This window comes from Coregonus clupeaformis, chromosome 9 (genome assembly GCF_020615455.1).
Source record: "Coregonus clupeaformis isolate EN_2021a chromosome 9, ASM2061545v1, whole genome shotgun sequence".
Classification (NCBI taxonomy): Eukaryota; Metazoa; Chordata; class Actinopteri; order Salmoniformes; family Salmonidae; genus Coregonus; species Coregonus clupeaformis.
In genome coordinates, this window is record NC_059200.1 from 12,110,548 (window position 1) to 12,118,422 (window position 7,875).

A 7,875-nucleotide genomic window follows, 5' to 3' on the forward strand; every position below is an offset into this window, starting at 1 on the left:
AACACCTGTTTAGGAGAGGTGCTGTCTAGCAGAGTAGAACACCTGTTTAGGAGAGGTGCTGGCTAGCAGAGTAGAACACCTGGTTAGGAGAGGTGCTGTCTAGCAGAGTAGAACACCTGTTTAGGAGAGGTGCTGTCTAGCAGAGTAGAACACCTGTTTAGGAGAGGTGCTGTCTAGCAGAGTAGAACACCTGTTTAGGAGAGGTGCTGGCTAGCAGAGTAGAACACCTGTTTAGGAGAGGTGCTGGCTAGCAGAGTAGAACACCTGGTTAGGAGAGGTGCTGTCTAGCAGGTAGAACACCTGGTTAGGAGAGGTGCTGGCTAGCAGAGTAGAACACCTGTTTAGGAGAGGTGCTGGCTAGCAGAGTAGAACACCTGGTTAGGAGAGGTGCTGTCTAGCAGAGTAGAACACCTGGTTAGGAGAGGTGCTGGCTAGCAGAGGAGAACACCTGGTTAGGAGAGGTGCTGTCTAGCAGAGTAGAACACCTGTTTAGGAGAGGTGCTGTCTAGCAGAGTAGAACACCTGTTTAGGAGAGGTGCTGGCTAGCAGAGGAGAACACCTGGTTAGGAGAGGTGCTGGCTAGCAGAGTAGAACACCTGTTTAGGAGAGGTGCTGGCTAGCAGAGTAGAACACCTGTTTAGGAGAGGTGCTGGCTAGCAGAGTAGAACACCTGTTTAGGAGAGGTGCTGGACAGCAGAGTAGAACACCTGTTTAGGAGAGGTGCTGGCTAGCAGAGTAGAACACCTGTTTAGGAGAGGTGCTGGCTAACAGAGTAGAACACCTGTTTAGGAGAGGTGCTGGCTAGCACAGTAGAACACCTGTTTAGGAGAGGTGCTGGCTAACAGAGTAGAACACCTGTTTAGGAGAGGTGCTGGCTAGCACAGTAGAACACCTGTTTAGGAGAGGTGCTGTCTAGCAGAGTAGAACACCTGTTTAGGAGAGGTGCTGGCTAACAGAGTAGAACACCTGTTTAGGAGAGGTGCTGTCTAGCAGAGTAGAACACCTGTTTAGGAGAGGTGCTGTCTAGCAGAGTAGAACACCTGTTTAGGAGAGGTGCTGGACAGCAGAGTAGAACACCTGTTTAGGAGAGGTGCTGGCTAGCAGAGTAGAACACCTGTTTAGGAGAGGTGCTGGCTAGCAGAGTAGAACACCTGTTTAGGAGAGGTGCTGGCTAGCAGAGTAGAACACCTGTTTAGGAGAGGTGCTGGCTAGCAGAGTAGAACACCTGTTTAGGAGAGGTGCTGTCTAGCAGAGTAGAACACCTGTTTAGGAGAGGTGCTGGCTAGCAGAGTAGAACACCTGTTTAGGGGAGGTGCTGGCTAGCAGAGTAGAACACCTGTTTAGGAGAGGTGCTGGCTAGCAGAGTAGAACACCTGTTTAGGAGAGGTGCTGGCTAGCAGAGTAGAACACCTGTTTAGGAGAGGTGCTGGCTAGCAGAGTAGAACACCTGTTTAGGAGAGGTGCTGGCTAACAGAGTAGAACACCTGGTTAGGAGAGGTGCTGGCTAGCAGAGTAGAACACTTGTAAAAGAAAAGGAGAGTCTCACTCTAGGAGCTCAGATGCAATAATTTAACAACCTAATAACCAACGTTTCGACAGACAAGCTTTCTTGTCTGTCGAAAAGTAAGTGTTACGAGAATCCTGTGGAGGAGAGTTGAGAGTAGAGAGTAGAGCAATAGCAACAGAGGAGGAGTGAAGAGAGAGAAGAGAGAAGAGAGGAGAGAGGGGATAGTAGAGAGGAGAGAGGAGACAGTAGAGAGGAGAGAGGAGATAGTAAAGTTATTTAGGTAGACTCTGACCTGGAACACTGCTGTTATTTAGGTAGACTCTGACCTGGAACACTGCTGTTATTTAGGTAGACTCTGACCTGGAACACTGCTGTTATTTAGGTAGACTCTGACCTGGAACACTGCTGTTATTTAGGTAGACTCTGACCTGGAACACTGCTGTTATTTAGGTAGACTCTGACCTGGAACACTGCTGTTATTTAGGTAGACTCTGACCTGGAACACTGCTGTTATTTAGGTAGACTCTGACCTGGAACACTGCTGTTATTTAGGTAGACTCTGACCTGGAACACCGCTGTTATTTAGGTATACTCTGACCTGGGACACCACTGTTATGTAGGTAGACTCTGACCTGGAACACCACTGTTATTTAGGTAGACTCTGACCTGGAACACCACTGTTAGTTAGGTAGTATCTGACTTGGAACACCACTGTTAGTTAGGTAGACTCTGACCTGGAACACCACTGTTAATTAGGTAGTCTCTGACCTGGAACACCACTTTTAGTTAGGTAGACTCTGACCTGGAACACCACTGTTAGTTAGGTAGACTCTGACCTGGAACACCACTGTTATTTAGGTATACTCTGACCTGGAACACCACTGTTTATTAGGTAGACTCTGACCTGCACTGGAACACTGCACTGGAACACCACTGTTATTAGGTAGACTATGACCTGGAACACCACTGTTAATTAGGTAGACTCTGATTTGGAACAACACTGTTAGTTAGGTAGACTCTGACCTGGAACACCACTGTTTATTAGGTAGACTCTGATCTGGAACACCACTGTTAGTTAGGTAGACTCTGATCTGGAACACCACTGTTAGTTAGGTAGACTCTGACCTGGAACACCACTGTTAATTAGGTAGAATCTTATCTGGAACACCACTGTTAGTTAGGTAGAATCTGACCTGGAACACCACTGTTAATTAGGTAGAATCTGACCTGGAACACCACTGTTAGTTATGTAGACTCTGAACTGGAACACCACTGTTAGTTAGGTAGACTCTGACCTGAAACAGCACTGTTAGTTAGGTAGACTCTTACCTGGAACACCACTGTTAGTTAGGTAGACTCTGACCTGAAATAGCACTGTTAGTAAGGTAGACTCTGACCTGGAACACCACTGTTAGTTAGGTAGACTCTGACCTGGAACACCACTGTTATTTAGGTAGACTCTGACCTGGAACACCACTGTTATTTAGGTTACTCTGACCTGGAACACCACTGTTATTTAGGTAGACCTGGAACACCACTGTTAGTTAGGTAGAATCTGACGTGGAACACCACTGTTAGTTAGGTAGACTCTGAACTGGAACACCACTGTTAATTAGATAGACTCTGATCTGGAACACCACTGTTAGTTAGGTAGACTCTGACCTGGAACACCACTGTTTATTAGGTAGACTCTGATCTGGAACACCACTGTTAGTTAGGTAGACTCTGACCTGGAACACCACTGTTAATTGGGTAGAATCTGATCTGGAACACCACTGTTAGTTAGGTAGACTCGGACCTGGAACACCACTGTTAATTAGGTCGAATCTGACCTGGAACACCACTGTTAGTTATGTAGACTCTGAACTTGAACACCACTGTTAGTTAGGTAGACTCTGACCTGGAACAGCACTGTTAGTTAGGTAGACTCTTACCTGGAACACCACTGTTAGTTAGGTAGACTCTGACCTGGAATACCACAGTTAGTTAGGTAGACTCTGACCTGGAACACCACTGTTAGTTAGGTAGACTCTGAACTGGAACGCCACTGTTAATTAGGTAGTCTCTGACCTGGAACATCACTGTTAATTATGTAGAATCTGACCTGGAACACCACTGTTAATTAGGTAGACTCTGACCTGGAACACCACTGTTAATTAGGTAGACTCTGACCTGGAACACAACTGTTAGTTAGGTTACTCTGACCTGGAACATCACTGTTAGTTAGGTAGACTCTGACCTGGAACACCACTGTTAATTAGGTAGACTGACCTGGAACACCACTGTTAGTTAGGTAGACTCTGACCTGGAACACCACTGTTATTTAGGTTACTCTGACCTGGAACACCACTGTTATTTAGGTAGACCTGGAACACCACTGTTAGTTAGGTAGAATCTGACGTGGAACACCACTGTTAGTTAGGTAGACTGACCTGGAACACCACTGTTAATTAGGTAGAATCTGACCTGGAACACCACTGTTAGTTAGGTAGACTCTGAACTGGAACACCACTGTTAGTTAGGTAGACTCTGACCTGGAACACCACTGTTAATTAGGTAGACTCTGATCTGGAACACCACTGTTAGTTAGGTAGACTCTGACCTGGAACACCACTGTTAGTTAGGTAGACTCGGACCTGGAACACCACTGTTAATTAGGTAGACTCTGACCTGGAACACCACTGTTAATTAGGTAGAATCTGACCTGGAACACCACTGTTAGTTAGGTAGACTCGGACCTGGAACACCACTGTTAATTAGGTAGAATCTGACCTGGAACACCACTGTTAGTTAGGTAGACTCTGAACTGGAACACCACTGTTAATTAGGTAGACTCTGATCTGGAACACCACTGTTAGTTAGGTAGACTCGGACCTGGAACACCACTGTTAGTTAGGTAGAATCTGACTTGGAACACCACTGTTAGTTAGGTAGACTCGACCTGGAACACCACTGTTAATTAGGTAGACTCTGACCTGGAACACCACTGTTAGATAGGTCGACTCTGACCTGGAACACCACTGTTAGTTAGGTAGAATCTGACTTGGAACACCACTGTTAGATAGGTAGACTCGGACCTGGAACACCACTGTTAATTAGGTAGAATCTGACCTGGAACACCACTGTTAGTTAGGTAGACTCTGAACTGGAACACCACTGTTAATTAGGTAGACTCTGATCTGGAACACCACTGTTAGTTAGGTAGACTCGGACCTGGAACACCACTGTTAGTTAGGTAGAATCTGACTTGGAACACCACTGTTAGTTAGGTAGACTCGACCTGGAACACCACTGTTAATTAGGTAGACTCTGACCTGGAACACCACTGTTAGATAGGTCGACTCTGACCTGGAACACCACTGTTAGTTAGGTAGAATCTGACTTGGAACACCACTGTTAGATAGGTAGACTCGGACCTGTAACACCACTGTTAGTTAGGTAGACTCTGACCTGGAACACCACTGTTAGTTAGGTAGACTCTGAACTGGAACACCACTGTTAATTAGGTAGACTCTGATCTGGAACACCACTGTTAGTTAGGTAGACTCGGACCTGGAACACCACTGTTAGTTAGGTAGAATCTGACTTGGAACACCACTGTTAGTTAGGTAGACTCGACCTGGAACACCACTGTTAATTAGGTAGACTCTGACCTGGAACACCACTGTTAGATAGGTCGACTCTGACCTGGAACACCACTGTTAGTTAGGTAGAATCTGACTTGGAACACCACTGTTAGATAGGTAGACTCGGACCTGTAACACCACTGTTAGTTAGGTAGAATCTGACTTGGAACACCACTGTTAGATAGGTAGACTCGGACCTGTAACACCACTGTTAATTAGGTAGACTGACCTGGAACACCACTGTTAGTTAGGTAGACTCTGACCTGGAACACCACTGTTATTTAGGTTACTCTGACCTGGAACACCACTGTTATTTAGGTAGACCTGGAACACCACTGTTAGTTAGGTAGAATCTGACGTGGAACACCACTGTTAGTTAGGTAGACTGACCTGGAACACCACTGTTAATTAGGTAGAATCTGACCTGGAACACCACTGTTAGTTAGGTAGACTCTGAACTGGAACACCACTGTTAGTTAGGTAGACTCTGACCTGGAACACCACTGTTAATTAGGTAGACTCTGATCTGGAACACCACTGTTAGTTAGGTAGACTCTGACCTGGAACACCACTGTTAGTTAGGTAGACTCGGACCTGGAACACCACTGTTAATTAGGTAGACTCTGACCTGGAACACCACTGTTAATTAGGTAGAATCTGACCTGGAACACCACTGTTAGTTAGGTAGACTCGGACCTGGAACACCACTGTTAATTAGGTAGAATCTGACCTGGAACACCACTGTTAGTTAGGTAGACTCTGAACTGGAACACCACTGTTAATTAGGTAGACTCTGATCTGGAACACCACTGTTAGTTAGGTAGACTCGGACTTGGAACACCACTGTTAGTTAGGTAGAATCTGACTTGGAACACCACTGTTAGTTAGGTAGACTCGACCTGGAACACCACTGTTAATTAGGTAGACTCTGACCTGGAACACCACTGTTAGATAGGTCGACTCTGACCTGGAACACCACTGTTAGTTAGGTAGAATCTGACTTGGAACACCACTGTTAGATAGGTAGACTCGACCTGGAACACCACTGTTAATTAGGTAGACTCTGACCTGGAACACCACTGTTAGATAGGTAGACTCTGACCTGTAACACCACTGTTAGTTAGGTAGACTCTGACATGGAACACCACTGTTAGTTAGGTAGACTCTGACCTGGAACACCACTGTTAGTTAGGTAGACTCTGACCTGGAACACCACTGTTAGTTAGGTAGACTCTGACCTGGAACACCACTGTTAGTTAGGTAGACTCTGAACTGGAACACCACTGTTAATTAGGTAGACTCTGATCTGGAACACCACTGTTAGTTAGGTAGACTCGGACCTGGAACACCACTGTTAGTTAGGTAGAATCTGACTTGGAACACCACTGTTAGTTAGGTAGACTCGACCTGGAACACCACTGTTAATTAGGTAGACTCTGACCTGGAACACCACTGTTAGATAGGTCGACTCTGACCTGGAACACCACTGTTAGTTAGGTAGAATCTGACTTGGAACACCACTGTTAGATAGGTAGACTCGACCTGGAACACCACTGTTAATTAGGTAGACTCTGACCTGGAACACCACTGTTAGATAGGTAGACTCTGACCTGTAACACCACTGTTAGTTAGGTAGACTCTGACCTGGAACACCACTGTTAGTTAGGTAGACTCTGACCTGGAACACCACTGTTAGTTAGGTAGACTCTGACCTGGAACACCACTGTTAGTTAGGTAGACTCTGACCTGGAACACCACTGTTAGTTAGGTAGACTCTGACCTGGAACACCACTGTTAATTAGGTAGAATCTGACTTGGAACACCACTGTTAGTTAGGTAGACTCGACCTGGAACACCACTGTTAATTAGGTAGACTCTGACCTGGAACACCACTGTTAGATAGGTCGACTCTGACCTGGAACACCACTGTTAGTTAGGTAGAATCTGACTTGGAACACCACTGTTAGATAGGTAGACTCGACCTGGAACACCACTGTTAATTAGGTAGACTCTGACCTGGAACACCACTGTTAGATAGGTAGACTCTGACCTGTAACACCACTGTTAGTTAGGTAGACTCTGACCTGGAACACCACTGTTAGTTAGGTAGACTCTGACCTGGAACACCACTGTTAGTTAGGTAGACTCTGACCTGGAACACCACTGTTAGTTAGGTAGACTCTGACCTGGAACACCACTGTTAGTTAGGTAGACTCTGAACTGGAACACCACTGTTAATTAGGTAGACTCTGATCTGGAACACCACTGTTAGTTAGGTAGACTCGGACCTGGAACACCACTGTTAGTTAGGTAGAATCTGACTTGGAACACCACTGTTAGTTAGGTAGACTCGACCTGGAACACCACTGTTAATTAGGTAGACTCTGACCTGGAACACCACTGTTAGATAGGTCGACTCTGACCTGGAACACCACTGTTAGTTAGGTAGAATCTGACTTGGAACACCACTGTTAGATAGGTAGACTCGACCTGGAACACCACTGTTAATTAGGTAGACTCTGACCTGGAACACCACTGTTAGATAGGTAGACTCTGACCTGTAACACCACTGTTAGTTAGGTAGACTCTGACCTGGAACACCACTGTTAGTTAGGTAGACTCTGACCTGGAACACCACTGTTAGTTAGGTAGACTCTGACCTGGAACACCACTGTTAATTAGGTAGACTCTGACCTGGAACACCACTGTTAGTTAGGTAGACTCTGACCTGGAACACCACTG

At 45.9% G+C, this 7,875-nt stretch overlaps 1 protein-coding gene across 1 annotated transcript in view; it reads left to right on the forward strand.

Moving 5' to 3' along the window:
- The window catches only part of cntfr (ciliary neurotrophic factor receptor), a 523,825-nt gene that overhangs the window by 514,580 nt on the left and 1,370 nt on the right, over positions 1-7,875 (forward strand). The gene's annotated exons all lie outside the window — the stretch shown is intronic.